Source organism: Pleurodeles waltl, chromosome 4_2, assembly GCF_031143425.1.
Source record: "Pleurodeles waltl isolate 20211129_DDA chromosome 4_2, aPleWal1.hap1.20221129, whole genome shotgun sequence".
NCBI classification, from domain to species: Eukaryota; Metazoa; Chordata; class Amphibia; order Caudata; family Salamandridae; genus Pleurodeles; species Pleurodeles waltl.
Genome location: NC_090443.1, coordinates 1,013,166,660 through 1,013,184,290, shown reverse-complemented (window position 1 = coordinate 1,013,184,290; position 17,631 = coordinate 1,013,166,660). Strand labels below are relative to the sequence as shown.

General features: G+C 44.6%; 3 non-coding genes across 3 annotated transcripts; all 3 read left to right on the top strand.

Moving 5' to 3' along the window:
- Positions 1 to 5,546: 5,546 nt before the first annotated feature.
- Positions 5,547 to 5,619, top strand: TRNAV-CAC (transfer RNA valine (anticodon CAC)). Its single transcript has one exon. It is a non-coding gene; the product is annotated as a tRNA-Val (tRNA).
- A 3,447-nt stretch (positions 5,620 to 9,066) lies between these two features.
- On the top strand, positions 9,067 to 9,152 carry TRNAY-GUA (transfer RNA tyrosine (anticodon GUA)). The gene is given in 2 exon segments: positions 9,067 to 9,103; positions 9,117 to 9,152. It is a non-coding gene; the product is annotated as a tRNA-Tyr (tRNA).
- Positions 9,153 to 9,516: 364 nt separating this feature from the next.
- On the top strand, positions 9,517 to 9,588 carry TRNAD-GUC (transfer RNA aspartic acid (anticodon GUC)). Its single transcript has one exon. It is a non-coding gene; the product is annotated as a tRNA-Asp (tRNA).
- The last annotated feature ends 8,043 nt before the right edge of the window (positions 9,589 to 17,631 follow it).

Genomic DNA, 17,631 nt, shown 5'->3' with positions numbered 1-17,631 from the left:
CCTGCTGTTTCTCTCATTGGTAACATGGTTATAAGATCATCATTCTGTTGTACTTTATCATTCCGATCTGGGGTACTTTCTTTCTTCTTATCCTTTTTCTTAACCCATCTACTCTCCCACTTGTCTAAACATCTCCAAACCTACGCGCTTTGCAATATTTCTTTAAGGTGTGTTTTCATTCCTGCAGACCTCATGTATTCAAAATCTTTTGTCTCAAAGTCTAACCTGTAACTTCTGCTCAAGTGCTTGGTTTTACTTATGTCTATTTTGTGTCTGTCTGCAATTTCTTGTAACCTCTTATGTATGCTGCTTACTTCTCTTGTAATTCTAGGGCAAATGTATCTCAGCTCTTCTTCTGTGTATGATTCTAACCTGTTCAGACCCATCGTTCCATCTACGAGTTCACCTGCTTCCATGCCCAATCTTATTTGATTCAAATATTCTTCTCCTTTCCCCTTGGGTGTACTCTGTGGAGAATTCAGACTGTTCAACCATTGTGTTAACTGTTGTCCATTTAGTCCCATTAATGTGACATCTACGTCTACTGCTACTGATGGTTTCTGTAATATTTCTGTTTTTGAAGTCAGCTGTACTATCAGTGGTGGACTTGACCTTATCACAGTTGACGGAACACAAATTGGAATTGGACTAAATTCCAACAAAGACCCAGATCTATTTGACAGTGTTCCCACGGGAGTCGTTTCTTGGGTATTTTCTATATCTTCTTCCTGTCTCATTTTGCGTCATTACACCTTGATCGTATACATTTGGATTTGCTTGTATATATAATGGTACTGGCGGACCTACAGTGATAGGCAAAGATATTGCATCTGGATTCTGTCTGTTACCCAAATTCTGTGGCATGTTAATTCCCACATTATGGTTCATCATTGCTGGCATGTCTAACTGTGTTTCTGTTGTTTGAATGTACTTTGGCACTTCTTGCATCTGCCTTTGAGGCATCAAAATTTGTGTTGATTCAGTTTGAATCAATGTCGGTCTTTGGTAATTCTGTCCTCCCTGCACCATTAAATTAGAAGTCATTTCCAAATTATGCTCATCATAATAGCATCTTTGGACATGTGGCTGATAATCATTAACAGGTTTCAGTTTAGTCATGTCAGGATATATTCTCTGAACTTGTGGTATTTCTGGTGTAAAAGGCACATCGGAACTACTTTGCCTCTGCAATATTCTCAAATTCGGGGCTACAGTACCCTGTATTGGTTCTGGAGGGGCAGTACTAGTGCTTGGGCCATTTTCGCTTTCCACATATGGTGGTGGACGGTCATTTAGCAATTGCAGAATGAACTCCTCATTGTCCGATTCGTCTGACCTTTTCGAGTTTCTCTTGTTTTCTCTATCTCTGGACTGACTCCTGTTTGTTTTATGGGTAGCTTTCTTTCCTTCCATTTCTGCTTCGTCAGTAATTGCTGGAAACAATTTAATTCCCTGCAATATGTCTGATCTCCAAACCTTTTGAGTACTATCCCATCTAGCATCCGCTAGTGTCTTTTCTACTTTTCTCACTCTTGTCTCAAATTTCTTTTGTAGTTGCCTTCTAGCCATTTGTTCCCAAATTGCTAATGCTTCAAACTGTGCTGGTCTTGGAGGTATTTTCATGTCGTATAGCACAAATCTTAAATTATCCAAGATTCTTAAATTAAACGCCCCATGGATGGGAAACGCTACACTTCCATGCTTTTCTGTTAATTTACACCATTGTTTTAACCAAAGACATGGTGCGACACCCTTTTCTTCAATTACGATGTAAGCTGGTGTACCCTCAGGCGGTGTTTCTTCTCCTACATTTGCTTTAATATATACATCTCCCCTCAAGGCACTCTTAAGTGCTTTGAAAAATGTAATCTTTCCGTCTTTTATTTTCTTAAACTGTAATCAATAAGTGACTTTAATTCCCGGAATACTCTTCGCTTGCCTTTCCCCACCAATTGCGCTTCACGGACTGCGTCCAATCCGTGCGCGACCCTTCTCACCAACCAACCTATTCCAGCACGGCTCCTAGTGACGTCACACTCACACACAGCGGCTGACAAAGTCTTGCGGCCTGTCCTCTTTCATTCAGCTTCACTCAAAACTAATTTCTGCAATATATCGAGAGCACTAATCAAAAAGAAGAAAACAAATCTGTTGGTTTACTACAGGAAAGGTAATACAATCGCTTCAGAAACCTTAGGGATTTTTCACTAGCCTCAGCAGTTATTCCATCTTTCTCGGTTTCCCACTTACGCAAGCAAAATTTGACCTGCAAACTTTACTCTCAACTGATCAATGAACTATTCTAGTGCACTTTAGAATTCGTCAAATCTCAAAGTCGAAAATTTTCTTTCATTCCTCAATATTCATACTGGCTCGTTGACCACGCCCGATCAACCTATTAAACTGAACAAATTACAACATCAATCAAGTGTCTCATACACTTTTCAACATACTCCGGAGTCTCTTGACCTCGCAGGGCCCGTCTCAGCATCAACAACCACGTACACAATTTTTTCCTGCACAAAGCGCTACACACATATGAAGTTCGATGACTTCTCTACTCTAACACTTTGGAGTATCACTCCTCTAAAATTTTGATTGGAGTTCGTAACCCCCTAAAATCCTTACAAACTTCACAATTCATCTGCGGCATAAGCTATGCAAGCGCGAAACCCTAACTTCTCTAATACTGTCACTAGAAACGCCGAAAATATCCTCACACCTCCATTTCCTCCATTCGCAAGCTCCGAGATTCCGGGAAAGTCATTGGGGATTTAGGGCATCATCATCTCTCCAACTTGTTTTATTAAGGAAAATTCTAACTTGAATCCGTCTATTGTTCGGCTGGGGTCCCAAAGGGCCAAACCATCAATCTCTGCTACCATCTACTGATAGCGCGTCCAGTCCTTACAAATTACTTATGCTTGGACACGCCGGAGGTCGGTGAACCTTTTGACTGGGTTGAGTTCTCCTCATCCAAACTATTGTCGGATCCCTCAAATCAATAATCATTTATAATCAATACCCAATACTCAATTAGTAATCGAACAACAAATTAGGAATCAATAGTGATCAGTAATTTGACACACCATGACCTTTCAGTCATGAATAACCACACCTGTTTATTAAAAGTTAATGAGTTTATTTCCCTATATTAACAAAGCTAACACAATATAAGTAAGTCTCAAAATCAAATGATACACATATACGAACATTACTAGCTGTCCATAACGACGGAAAAAACGCAATCTATGCAAAATTTGGATTATAATGCCCTCAGTAATAGCAATGCAAATCACTAATAAAAGTAACTGAATTTGACTAATAGTAATCATTGATCAGCATAACAAGATTTCAATTCAGCACGGTGCATCAAGTGAATACCTCAACTAACCTCTGATTAGCATTGGCATGTGGGGCTTCATGCAAAAAAATGAATTTAATCAACACAAATTTAGAAAACTTCTAGCTTAGGCTCTGTCAAAATAAGCAGTTGGTACCTAAGAAGGAAAATACAATGAATAATACATTTATCCTTTCATAATTACCAAATACAATCAGCACTCAAGGTAAGTCTTCGTCCTTCAGGTACCGGTTCGATCAGCATGGGGCAGAATTCAAGGGGCAAAGTTTTAAGGCAAGTTTTCCTTGCAGCAGCAAGGAAAATGGGGGAACAAGAGTTATGGAATGGGCAAGGCAAAATAAAGTTAAAGTTAAAGTCTCTAGGGTGAGAATTCTTTAAAGTCTCTCTCTCTGGGATAGAGAAAAAGCATCAAAGTGTCATCAAAATGGCTTCTCAATCTGGCTTCAAAATGGCATCAAAGAAAATGGCTGGCTTCTCCTTGTCCGATGGGATTAAATAAGAAAAGTTCCAAATTCTTCAGGGTCTTCCATTGGAGGGTCCATGGGGTGGTTTCTCTTTAACCAATGAATAGTGTCCTTCTCTTAATGTTCACCTACGCATAAGGTGTCCTTGGAGTTTTGGAACACAAGTAGCAACAAAGTTGCCAATTAATTCTGCATCAGTGTCTTTATTGTCTGCACCTGCAGAAGCTGACCTTGCTTCAAAGGGGATGAAACTTGCCTAGCACACAACTTTTGAGATAACTGTATTAGTCATTCTACTGGAAAAATCCAGCTTTAAAGGTTTAAAACATGTCTTTGTTATACAAGTGAAAACTACGCAGCTAAAATTGAGACCAGGCGACTAGGCGAAAGCCTCTGCTAAATTTAAGCTAAGCATATAACAGTTTTAACGAGAAAATCATAAAATACATCTGCAGCTATGACGGATTACTACATTGTCGATTTTTCATGATTAATTAAGCTTGTTTATACTAATGGCGACCTACTTCGTGAGCACATTTTCTACATACATTATTTTTCTTTGCTAAAATCACAGTGCCTTTTACGATTTTGTTACATGATATATGAATGTTTGTTAGTCTTTCTTTTTCTGCTTCATCACACCTTGGCTTTTCCCGCCCCCTCTCCTCTCCTCCCTTCCCAGTCCAGCGCCCTCCTCCAGCTGGGGGGGTGGGAGAGTCTCCCCTCAGTCCCTTTGTGCAACCCCCCCCCCTGATGAGACAGAGCCGGGGGCCCTGGGCTGAAGAGCGAGGCCGGTGCCCCCCACCCCCGGCTGAAGCAGCCCCGGAGCTGCTTGTTGTGAGTGTGGAAGGTGATGCTGCTGGGAGCTGCTGAGAGCGTCTGCTGGGAGGAGAGAAGGTTGTGTGAAGTGTTGAGGAGAGCGGTGTGTGTGTGTTTTGTTCAGTGAGTGTGTGTGTGTTTGTTGAGCCTGTGGCCCCGTGTTGGTGTGAAGGAGCCTGGAAATGTGAAGAATGAGTAAACTGGCAAGAAACAGTAGATTGAAGGACATGACATAGTGGTCAGTGGTCTGTAACGCGGGAGACAGGGGTTCAGTTCCCCGAGGTGGAGGGTATCCTTTAAAAATATATATATATGGGTTTCTGTGTATTTTTTGCTTACGTTCCGTCTATTTTACCTGACAATTTCACACTATTCCAATGTAACACCTCCTTCGATGCAGTTACCACCCTTTAGTAAATGGCCACAACGCGGACAACTTCGAACATTTCCTTGTGCCAGGCCAAGCCTTTCAAAACCGAGCGCAGGCAACATGTAAGCGCTGCACCTTTTCACCACTATTTCGGCATTTTCTTTTAAAGAGACCCGTGAACAGCCGCTATTGCTGAGACAGGCCCTCTGGAGAGGTGGAAATCACCTCTGTGATGGATACACTCGTCTTTGTTTTGCTGCTGTTTGTAAAATGGATAATGAAAATGACTGATGAGAGGCGCATCGAAGAAAGCAGCGGATTAAAAAAAAAGTTTAACAGAGAAAGACTCAATTTTTGTAAGAAAGCTAAGCAGGGACGCTCCATCCAAGGCTGCATTTCAAATAGACAACAGGCAAAGAGAGAATCATGACAGAGTCCGTTTAATCTGCAAATATAGGTACAAGAGAGCGGAGTCATCCACAGTGACATGATTCACAGTATGATCTGCAGCCGGAGCTTTGTCCCATGGGTTTCCGTAGTGTAGTGGTTATCACGTTCGCCTCACACGCGAAAGGTCCCCGGTTCGAGACCGGGCGGAAACACTTTTAAAACTTCCATCTACCTTGTTCTGCATTATTATTAATATCTATGACCACCCAACTTCTTCTGCATTATTAATATATATGACGAGCGATACTTCTGTGCTACAATTTTAATTGATATCATCCACATAGTGACATATTTCAAATACACAAGATAAGCGACGCATAGATGGTGTAAACTGTGCAATTAGCTCGCTTGTAAGTAGTACTGGACTGACATTTTAAAAATAATACAAAAATGAACAAATTAATGTTAAATTATTAAAACGACAGCAGGTTCTACCGAGATTTGAACTCAGATCACCAGATTCAAAGTCCAGAGTGCTAACCTTTACACCATAGAACCTCCCATAGGTGAGCTACAGTTCAGTTAGTACTAAAATGACAGTATCCTGCAGTGCGCAGTTCTCCTTGTAAAAGTCTTGATGTTTTTCAGATTTCAGGTTTCCGTCTGGCAGTGTGTGCGGCCGATACCCCCTGAGTTGTCCAGGATCACAGGTGCTGCACATGTCACAAAGGACACCACCTGCCCCTCTCTCTGCACAGTGCGCTGGGAGCCGACACTAAAAACTTCAGGTTTGAGTGTGGGAGGAGACACTTCCCCGGTCACCAGGACTGATCATCAACTGAGTGTGAACACAGTTGTGAAAATAAGTTGTCCAAGTGTGCAGGGTGGAGCAAAACGTGTCAGTTGTAAATTATAACACAATCTGAGCCCCCTCTCAGGCATGATTCGTTTTCATTCAGTTCGTCAGGCCCAGGAGCATAGAATTTGTGTGATTGGGGCAAATCATTTCACCCACTCATAGGGCAGCTGTATAATGCACATGGGCTGCTTGTGGAGTGTGTAAAATATTTCAACGTCAACCACCTTTACACACAGCCGTGTACTTTCACAATAAATCATGCAGTATGTAAATCAATGTACACGATGATTGTTGCATAATGCAGTGAGGGTTACAAGGTGTAGGAGTCACGTCCTTCATAGCTCACTGTGCTATATTACAAGAATTACAGTTTATTAACTGCAAGGAACACAAGCATTAGCCAAGCCAACAGGTCTCGCCTATGTGATAGCTACTGGTTTTGCCAGTGTTTTAGCCATGCTGCAACATGGCTGAAAGTAAAGAAAAAAGGCTGTATATGACACAGCCAGCATTGATCACTTCATAGCGCTTTTTTTTACATTAATCCATGCTGCACTGAAGCCAGTGCAGCTGTACAATGTGGCTAAAAAACATTCACAAAACCAATAGATCCCACATAGGCAAGATCTATTAGCTTTACCAATGCTTGTTTGTCATCTGGAGCCATTGTGGTACTGCCATGAAAGAGCTGCCAACAATAATAGCCAGGCCCTGTTCAGACTGCAATTCGGGTCATCATTCACACTGCTGTCAAGAAACCAGGAAACGTGTTATAAAAACACAGTTGAGTGATTTGAGCTAAAAAAAAAGTGTTTGCTCCTTAAGTGCATTTTTCAGTCCCCGGTGGGGGGGAATTACATACATTGCAGTGTTGACCCAACGCTTCTGCATTTCTGGGATGCATATGTTACACTTGTACTGATCCTGTTTTGTGATGACATTTGCGGCACATCAACCTGCTAAATAAAAAGACATTTGCGCCGAATAACCAGGGCAAATACGTTCAAATGACGATGCTCGATTGCTGTAGCATCAGTGCAATGGATATAATGTAGCGCCTTGGGTCTAGCTTCTGTGCCCCAACCATAATCTGAAGCGCGAGGGCATCCTGAAGACGTCAAAGACACGCAAGCATCCCTGGGACTGACACTGTGCTCGAGAGCGCCTAGCAGCAGAGTTTCTAGGTGCTTCCAGGGGTGAGATGATGGCTGTCAGGCCTTTCTGGGAGCCAGGGGGGGTCTCGCCTACCGGGGGACGAGGAGTTTTCGCAACAGATGCTTGTCTCAGAGAGGTGGGGTGGGCTGGGGCAGAGTCAGTCATGGGCAGCCTCCAAGTTGGCTCACTAGTAAAGTGCCCCCTGCTGGTACCTGAGCATGACTTACAGGTCACATTCTTAAATCCAAACCGAGTGGGTCAACGCTTTTTCCTCACAAGGTATATAAAGTGGCTGATATGTATACTTGTTATTTACGGTGCTATGAACGTGGCATATGGAACTGGCAAACACTTTAGAAATCAAGTCACTTTACTTTCCTTTTGTTGCACAAGAGCACAGAACCGGATGAGCAGCTCCTCACGTGCACTGTGGCTGGCCAGGGATGGACACTTTACAGAACCAGTGCTGAGCCTCTTAAGCAGAGCTGGATCTGTTCAAGTCTGTGCAAACCCTGGGCCTGCTCACAGCCTGGCAAGCTGCAGACAATGTTGGGTGCAGCCTTAAATGTGAAATCGTTCCAAGTTGCCACTGTTTGTAGTGAGTTTAACAGACACTGTCTCTGGCTTCCTTTCTGCACGAGGCCAGGTAGGAAGCAGTATCACTCTCCCCATCCTGTGTGTTAGAGAATGGTTTCCATTGCAGTGGGAGGCGGGGCCGTCCATGCCAGGTTTTCAAGGTGACCTCTGACGAGCTTAATATGTAACTGTTGTTCATTTCTGGCAATCATATATATATCTTGTGGATATCCTGCAAATCCGGCATGGATACGACTCTACTGGACCTGAGTTGGGCACCCTTGCACTAGAGCAATGTTTTTTATGTAAAACTGGTAAGTGTTAATATTGTCATTGTTCATGCCTTCACCAATCACAGGGGGGGCAACATGCCTGCATCTTCACCCTACACTCCCTATCATTCTTACCCTGAGCGCCAGGCTTTCCAAAGTTTAAGAATCTACACAACTTTCAGCATTCCAGCTGAGTTCATTGGCCGACAAACTTCTTGTGATGGTTTTGCCATTTTATTTCCTGAGCTGTACTTTTCTCAAGAAAGTTAGTTCCCATTATTTTTAATAAACCACAGCGAATGCTGAGAAATCACTTTGTGTGTCTGCGACAAGGCACATTTATTTTATTGAATTATAAGTAAAGGTAATCAAGATGGAAAGACAATGGCTGTATGACTGACTTCAACAGAAAGCCCTCCCCATGCTTGCTGCTGAAATATTGAGATATTAGAAAAGCACTGAAAATGTGCATTGCTAAAGCGGCATGTGTTTTCCAGAGTACGCAAATGAAGAGGAAAAGCACGCCTTGCCGATTAAAATGCCGAGTCACCCTTTGTAGTTATTGTGCGATGAGTTTCCAAAAAGTACTCAGGTGGTAGATGAAATGATGCTGATTGTAGGTTTGTGCTGTTGGAGAATGAGATAGGCATCTGAAAATAAACAGCATGCATCCTGAAGACACAGCTTGATATGTGACCTCGGTCTTTAAATGCCCAGCACACATACACATGGTCACCATGGGCCCCACTGCTGGCAGGTACATAACCTGAAGGCTGCAGTCTCATGCTGCTTCCGTCCCTTCGATAGCTCAGTTGGTAGAGCGGAGGACTGTAGTGGTGAAGCTGATATCCTTAGGTCGCTGGTTCAAATCCGGCTCGAAGGATTTTTTTTCGTATTTGCTCTTCATATTTCTTTTCACATTCTGAAATTAAAATACGCCATGTTTTCAAGCAACGACGCTAGAGCTTGACAATTCTTTTTGTCTCCCCCAATTTTTATCAGATGGCACCAAGAAGTGAATTTAGCCAGAGCACAAATGGACGGAGGTGCAGCCGCTGATCTCAGGGATTGTCAGAGAGAGAAAAGGAGGAGTCTGTGCAGAGGAAGCTGTAAATCAGTGATACACAGAGACCGGCTCCTTCCTTACACAGACGGGGTCAACACTGGCATTTCTGTGGGTGCAGCGCCCCCAGCAGGGGGACAGGTAGAACAATCAGTAGGAGGTCAGGTACCAGGGAGTCATCAATTCCTCGTTAGTATAGTGGTCAGTATCCCCGCCTGTCACGCGGGAGACCGGGGTTCAATTCCCCGACGGGGAGATGGAACATTTTTTCCTTTTAGGACGACATATGTTTTTTAGCATTAAATTCAATTTTTAACAATGAAATTACAACGTTCTGGAACAACTAGTTGACCAGGGGGTCCTGGTGGTTTGTAGGGCGCCAGGCCCCATTGTGTATTTGTGGTGCTAGGAAATGTATTTCTTGTAGTTCGATTTTCAGACCCTGTTCTGGCTACCTCTAAAGTGTGTTTTATAATTTTGAGGTTGTCTTGCATACTTTGGGTTACGCTAGTGAAATTATGTTTCACCCTGTGCTTTTTGGCCATAATGTTGGGGATACTTAGGAGGTAAGTGTCTAATATTAGACTGTTGAGATTCTGGGCGTACAATGCGTTTGATACCTATTGTGATGCTGTGCTTTATGTGGTTTATATCTCAGGATGATAAGTACAGTGATTCTCCTCTTACACCACTCCATCTTAGGTCCTATCTTGTTGAATCAGCCCTGTTCTGAAGTAACAACCTATCCCTAATCGCCTCACTTTCCTGTCTCCACAATAACTCAGGTTCCTTCACCCGATGTCTGGATTACGTGCCCCCTTCTTGCCCTCATACTTCTCCCCACCACCACCGTCCTAGTAACACCCTTCCCTTATCCCCACCACCCTCCTCCTCCACAATTTCCCAACATGGCCACCGCTCGAATTAAGTCTGGAATTAATTGCTACAAAATCATCTACCCTTCTAACCTGACTAAAGCTGCAGCAAAACGTTTCAAGCATAACACCATTGAATGTTTCCCCGATTCCCTTTTTGTCGATCAGTTTTACAATGGTTGGTATGGGGGGCTCAAAAAAGATCTAATTTTTTTCACGCACGACATACCTTCTTGGTCTACCAGCTTTTACAATTCCTTTAACGTCACCTCCTCCTCCTCTATCCCTCATGGGAAACAGCTAAAAATTTCCCCCTCTGCGTGTTTTAACGGCTCCCTCACTATCTCACTCTATAACAACGGTACTGTTATGATCCAAGCCAAAGACACCGTTCTCTCTCTCTTTGACCGCCTCTTCCCTTCCCTACTCCCCTCCCCTGCGACCGGGCTATCCCTTGACTCTCCATCTAGCTCCAACAATTACTCCCTTTCTCCTCCCTTGACCCCCCCACTCTACAATAGGCTGCACCCTGGGGAGGCACAGGTCGACCCTCTTCTCTCCCCTCGGACCTCCCCTCCCATTCTTCCCCCCTCACAGTATGCCCCTCCCCTCTTCACTTCAGCCTTACCTCTAGCTAACACGCTCCTCGTCCATTCTGCTCCGTCCCGGCACTCCATTCTCATCTCCTCCCCCCTATCCCTTCCGGCCACCCCCCTCCTTAGACCACCTTTCCTCCAGCCCTCTCCCCTTGTCTATGTTCCCTACGTTCCCCTTGTTCCCTCCTCCTCTCTGCTTTTCCGCCCACTCCTCCCCTCACTATGTACCCCGATTTCCCCACAAATATTTTCCATCTCTCTCCCTTCCCACTCTCCTCCAGCAGTGCTGTGCTACCCCCTTCCCTCCCCTGGTAACCCATTCCCTCACTCGGACCGAGCAGAATCACTTCCTTTCTTCAACTTCCCTTTCTCCCAATCCCCCCCACTCTGCCTGATACCCGCTCCCTCACAGCCACCTCACTTAGCTACCAGGACCTATCCAACCCCCTCCCCTCCCTTCCTTCCAAACCTCCCTAATCCCTATGACTCCTCACTCTCCTCCCCTCTCCTACCGCCCCACCGCCCCACTCCTCTCCTATCGCCCCCTAATTTTACCCTTAATTCCTATCCTTCTTGCAACGCCAACAACGACAACTCTCCTCTCACCCCTGGCGCACCAACTCCTGCTCTCATCCAAAACCTTTCCCCACCTCTGAACCCTATACCCCTACTCCCCTCCCGTTCCCCCACCTCTCCCTGCCGTACACTGCCTAGTGCACCCCCTCCTGTTTCCATCGAGCCACCCAACATGCTGTGCTCTTCCTTACTCTCTCTGGAAAATAAGCTAGGCTCTCTAATCACCGCCATCTCCCAACTTGAAGCTACCATTTTAGTTTTAAGCTCCAAGATCTCGACTTTTCCACACACCTCAATTCCTTTGGCAAACATTCACCCTTCCACGAGATGCACCTCACCCCCACACCCCAGTTTAGCTAAGCATAGCCTGTCGTCTGCAATTCCACACAAGCACTCGAACGCCACCCTTCCTTCACTTCCACTTCCCAGTAACCCTGTTACTTACACTATTCCGACCATCTCCTCTGTCAGAACCACTCGCCCACCTAAACCCTCCCGAGCGCCCTCATATAAGCACAATATCCCTATCACCCCTCATAGCCCAAGTGCCCCCGTCACCAAAACAGTTGCGTCAGAGCTGCGCTGTTTGCTCCACAACTGCAGATCTGCAATAAAACACAAACTTGAAATCTCTGATACCATCAACTTGCACAATATTGACATGCTCTTCCTCACAGAGACCTGGTTCAACGATACCTCTCACTCTATGTTTGATCTCCTTGTACCCACAGGCTATTCTATACTTAGAAATGACAGAATTGACAAAGTTGGGGGAGGTGTTGCAGTCATCTTTAGAAACTCCCTTCAACTTAAGGCTCTTCCTAACAGCTCCTTCCACACTTTTGAATGCCTATCTCTTGAGCTTCAATTGCTCCACCGCTCACCTCTCAGATTCCATGCTATTTACCACCCGCCTGGTAGCAGCCCTTCGTTTATGGAGGAACTCACGGACTGCATCAGCGACCAATACACGCAAAGTGACAATCAGATCTTCGTGGGTGACTTCAATGTCCACTGGGGCTCGCCTCAAGACACCTATGCGAATTTGCTGGCCACCTTCCTCTCTGCAAACGATCTTATCCAACACTGCACAGAAACAACACACTCTAAAGGCTCAATCCTGGACCTTGTTATTTCTAAAGCAGGCTTGCTGACTATCGCTACCCCTATTCATGTAGACTGGTCGGACCACCTCCTCATCCCATTCTCTCTTCACCTATCACACTCTATAACTCTTGGCCAGCCTAAGAGGGCTACTTCCTGGTTCCGTGACACTAAAAATATTGACCTCAGTACCCTCTGTGATTCGGCTTTGCTATCACTTCCAAGGCTAGACCCGGACCTAGATGTTAACGAACTCACCTCCCAATGCCTCACAATCCTTGCAGTCGAAATCAATAATGTCGCTCCTCTCCAAAGCAAAAAGAAAAGGCCCACTCCCTCAGCACCTTGGTTCAACAAATCCCTCTATGAAGAAAGGAAGTTCCTAAGAGCCCTTGAGAAACAATGGAGACAAGCGCCCTCCACTGAAAATTTGGCCACGCTTCGTTCAGCAAGATCCAAGTACCACAAGCTCATCTTCCTTGGAAAAGCGTCACACTTCAAATCCCTCCTTGACTCAGCCAAAAATAGACCCAAAAAACTATTCGACCTCATCAAGAACCCAAACAGCTCTCCCCCAACCTCCAAATTGGAAGATTCCACAAAGAAAGCAGCGAAATTCGCTGTATTCTTTGACGAAAAGGTAAAATCACTTGTAGATCAGGTCATTCATCCTACCCCTACAGAGGAGCGCAAATCCTTAACCATTTGGCAAAACTTTGACCCCATCTCTGACGATGCTCTCCTCAAATGCATCCTCGATACAAAGCCCTCTAACCATTCTCTTGACCCCATCCCTAGTGCCATTGCCATTGACTTCTATACTAACTCTCTTTCCTATTGGACCACTTTGGTCAACCTCTCCCTCAGTCAAGGCTCCCTTCCTGTTTCCTTCAAAACTGGGCAGGTCACCCCTCTGCTTAAAAAACCCACCACTGATGCGAACGACCTCAACAACTACCGTCCCATCACTAACCTACCCTTTCTTGCGAAAATCACAGAAAAATGTGTAGCGAAACAACTCTCTCGCCATATCAAGGAAAATGGTCTTTTTGACAACTTCCAGTCCGGCTTCATTCAAAACTGCAGCACTGAAACAGCCCTGCTGCTAGTGATTGATGACGCGCTGCGGATACTCGATTCAGGGGAGTCTTGTCTTCTAATTCTTCTTGACCTTTCTGCAGCCTTTGACACTGTCAATCACAACACTCTCCTTAACACTCTTCAACATAGAATGGGCATGGAGGGCACTGTGCTCAAATGGTTTGCCTCCTTCCTCTCTGATAGATCCCAAATGATCAAAATAGCGAACAGTCTTTCAGCTCCTTTAGCGGTCAGTCAAGGTGTTCCTCAAGGCTCCATACTTGCACCCACACTGTTCAATCTCTATTTAGAACCGTTGGGAAATCTCCTGAGTAAATCCGGGATCCACTATCATCTATATGCGGATGACACTCAGATTTACCTTAAGGTGGCCTCCAATCACGATCTCTCCTTCCTTAGCTCTACTCTCGACTCCATTCAAAACTGGATGTTAACTCATCAACTGATCCTGAATCCCTCCAAAACAGAATTCCTCCTCCTCTCCTCCTCACTTTCTCATCCCCCATTGCAATCATGGATGGATCAGATCAATCTAATGAACAATAAGCCCATCATTGTCGAGAGCGCAAAATCCCTTGGTGTCATACTCGACAAAAAACTCAATCTACTCTCCCACATCGACTCCATTGCAAAGTCTGCTCGACACCAACTGTGCCTTCTTTGGGGAATTCGTCGCTTCTTCCCGGAGCACGACCTTAAAACCCTGGTCCATTCGCTGGTTCTCTCCAGATTGGACTACTGCAACTCTCTTCTTACTGGCCTTCCCAAATCTCACCTTTCCCCCCTGAAGTCTATTCTCCATTCAGCAGCTCGTTTCATATATGGGGCCAAAAGAAGCGACCACATTACACCCATTTTATCCACCCTCCGTTGGCTTCCCATAGAGGCAAGATCTATCTACAAAACTGCATGTATCACCCACAAAGCCTTGCACTCCTCCTCCCCTCGCTACCTGGTGAATAAACTGAAACTCTCTGGGGGCTCCAGACCATCACGTAATGCAGAAAAGTTATTGCTTGAACCTCCCATTTTCAAGAAGGAAAGATCGATGGCCCAATCCTTTTCAGGCAACGCGGTGAGAATCTGGAACTCACTTCCGCCTCAGCTTCGGACCACCACCTCTTCCCAGGCCTTCGAAACTGACCTCAAAGCTCTCCTCCTTCAAAGACACTTCCAAATTTAATTCTAGCCCTCTGTTTTCTGAAGGAAGTCCTTCCATTATAGGAAATTCTGTTCTCCACGCCTATAGAAGTGCCTTCCCAGGGTGTTTTTGTGTTTTGAGTGGCTGCCATTTAGTGCAGTTTTATACCTCTACCTGTATTTTGTACTCTTTTGTATCATGCACACGGCACCTTTCCTTTTACAACATATCATTTGCTACCTCTTATATCTTGTTTGCTTTTGATACTTGCACAACGGCCACCACTGCCTCATGTAACGTAACTATTGTTTTAGTGTTTTGAGTGTCTACCATTTATTGCAATTTTTTTTCCTCTACTCGTACTTTCTTTGCTCTTGTAACCTGCACACGTCACTTTTTCCTTTCGTATTGCCTCATGTAATGTAACGTTTGCTTTTGTAACAGGCTCACTTGTAATTCCTCTCCTCTTGTATCTTTACTTTGCCTATTGTGAAGCGCTCTGACACCTTCGGGTAAAGTCCGCGCTATATAAAAACGCATTAAATAAAATAAAATAAAACTAAGAGACAGATGTACAAAACAAACGAGTGACTTTAACCCCCAATTAATTTGTACTGACGCGTGGAAAAGTTTAATGGGAAGAGAGTGGAAACAACAGGATATTTTAAGATTTAAAGAACCGGGCAGAAGTCGCCTGCATCAGAGCTTGGCCTGCAGGACACTACGTCTTTTGTTTCACTTTAAACTTTATTTTACGCTGAAACTAAGGGAGACTGCGAAATTTCCTAGCTATCGTGAAGGAAAGTTTAAATTCTATTAAGGACACGGAGGCGAGGATTATGCATATCTTTCTTCACTTTTTATTCAAACAGCAAGTTCAAAGTTAAATAAAAGAAACAAAAAACGGCAATGAGCTCCACGAGACTGCCACCATGGAAACCATCGTCCAATGAGGGTCCAGTGTTGCCGGCAGTATATATATCCACAAGCCTGTCAATCTTCCTCGACTTCGCTGCGAAAGGAATTGTAGATGTCTCAAGAGGCCGTTGTCTCTGATCCTATGGGTAGATATGAGAGGTTAAAGTAGACTGACCAATGATGATAAATATCGAGCAACAAATAGCCCGTATGTCCATAAGATCTTAGCTATTGCAGAGAGAATACAAGTCAAGAACTAATGCAGAAAAATCTAACTATTAAACTCGTTAAAGAAAGCATACAATTAAGTATCTATGTAAAAAAAATATATATATATATATACCACCTCAGTACGAGGAGACGTGAAGTTCGGGTGGGAAAAACACGTGTCCAGTGTTGGGTGGGATAATACTCGCCTCCGTGTCCTTAATACAATTGAAACTTTCCTTCACGATAGCTAGGAAATTTCGCATTCTATGTCAGGACCGGAGGCGAGGATTATGCAAGTTCAAAGCTTACTTACCACTAGAGAGGCTGCATCGTGTATCGGTTTAAAATAAAACTTTTTAAAAGTAGATTCTGACGACCAATCCTCTACACTCATAATATCTTCTAGTCGACCCCCAACTTGGATGGCTTTTGAGGCCATGGCACCCCGAGTGGAGTGTGCACCGAACACCTGTACGTTGACACCTGCTTCCGCTAAAATCCATCTAACCCACCTGGCGATTGAGGAGGATGAGACTGCCTTAAAAGGCTTCTTTAATGAGATTAGAAGTTGATTCTTCCCCGGAGGTCTAAGTTCCATTGTTACGTCCTCGTAGGTTTTGAGGCAACGTAATACACTTAACTTAGGAACGCTAGGGAAAGCGGGGTAAGATACCGACCTTCAAGAGTCAAAACGGGGAGCACCCTGTCTTCCATTCCAGCATTTGTGACCCCAAGGCATCATGGTAAATGCAGTCATTAGCACAAATTTTAATAGAGTTTTGAAAGTTTTTCACCATAAGTTGGTGCAGCAAGTGCCGTATCTTCGGACACGTGTTTCTGGCTATTTGGCCGTCATCAGCGAAGAGCAACGTGTAGCTGGCGGGTTTGCTTGAAATGCCGCCTTGAAGGTATTCACAGGTTTAAGTACCACTCAAGAAGGCGCACAGGTGCTTCACCCGAGCTCGTCAGCTCAGAGGCTCACGGGAGCCTTAATTACAACAGTCAAAACGGGGAGCACCCTGTCTTCCATTCCAGCATTTGTGACCCCGAGGCATCATGGTAAATGCAGTCATTAGCACAAATTTTAATAGAGTTTTGAAAGTTTTTCACCATAATTTGGTGCGGCAAGTGCCGTATCTTTGGACACATGTTTCTGGCTATTTGGCCGTCATCAGCGAAGAGCAACGTGTAGCTGGCGGGGCTGCTTGAAATGCCGCCTTGAAGGTATTCACAGGTTTAAGTACCACTCAAGAAGGCGCACAGGTGCTTCACCCGAGCTCGTCAGCTCAGAGGCTCACGGGAGCCTTAATTACAACAGTCAAAACGGGGAGCACCCTGTCTTCCATTCCAGCATTTGTGACCCCAAGGCATCATGGTAAATGCAGTCATTAGCACGAATTTTAATAGAGTTTTGAAAGTTTTTCACCATAAGTTGGTGCAGCAAGTGCCGTATCTTCGGACACGTGTTTCTGGCTATTTGGCCGTCATCAGCGAAGAGCAACGTGTAGCTGGCAGGGTTGCTTGAAATGCCGCCTTGAAGGTATTCACAGGTTTAAGTACCACTCAAGAAGGCGCACAGGCGCTTCACCCGAGCTCGTCAGCTCAGAGGCTCACGGGAGCCTTAATTACAACAGTCAAAACGGGGAGCACCCTGTCTTCCATTCCAGCATTTGTGACCCCAAGGCATCATGGTAAATGCAGTCATTAGCACGAATTTTAATAGAGTTTTGAAAGTTTTTCACCATAAGTTGGTGCAGCAACCTTGTATTATTTTTAGT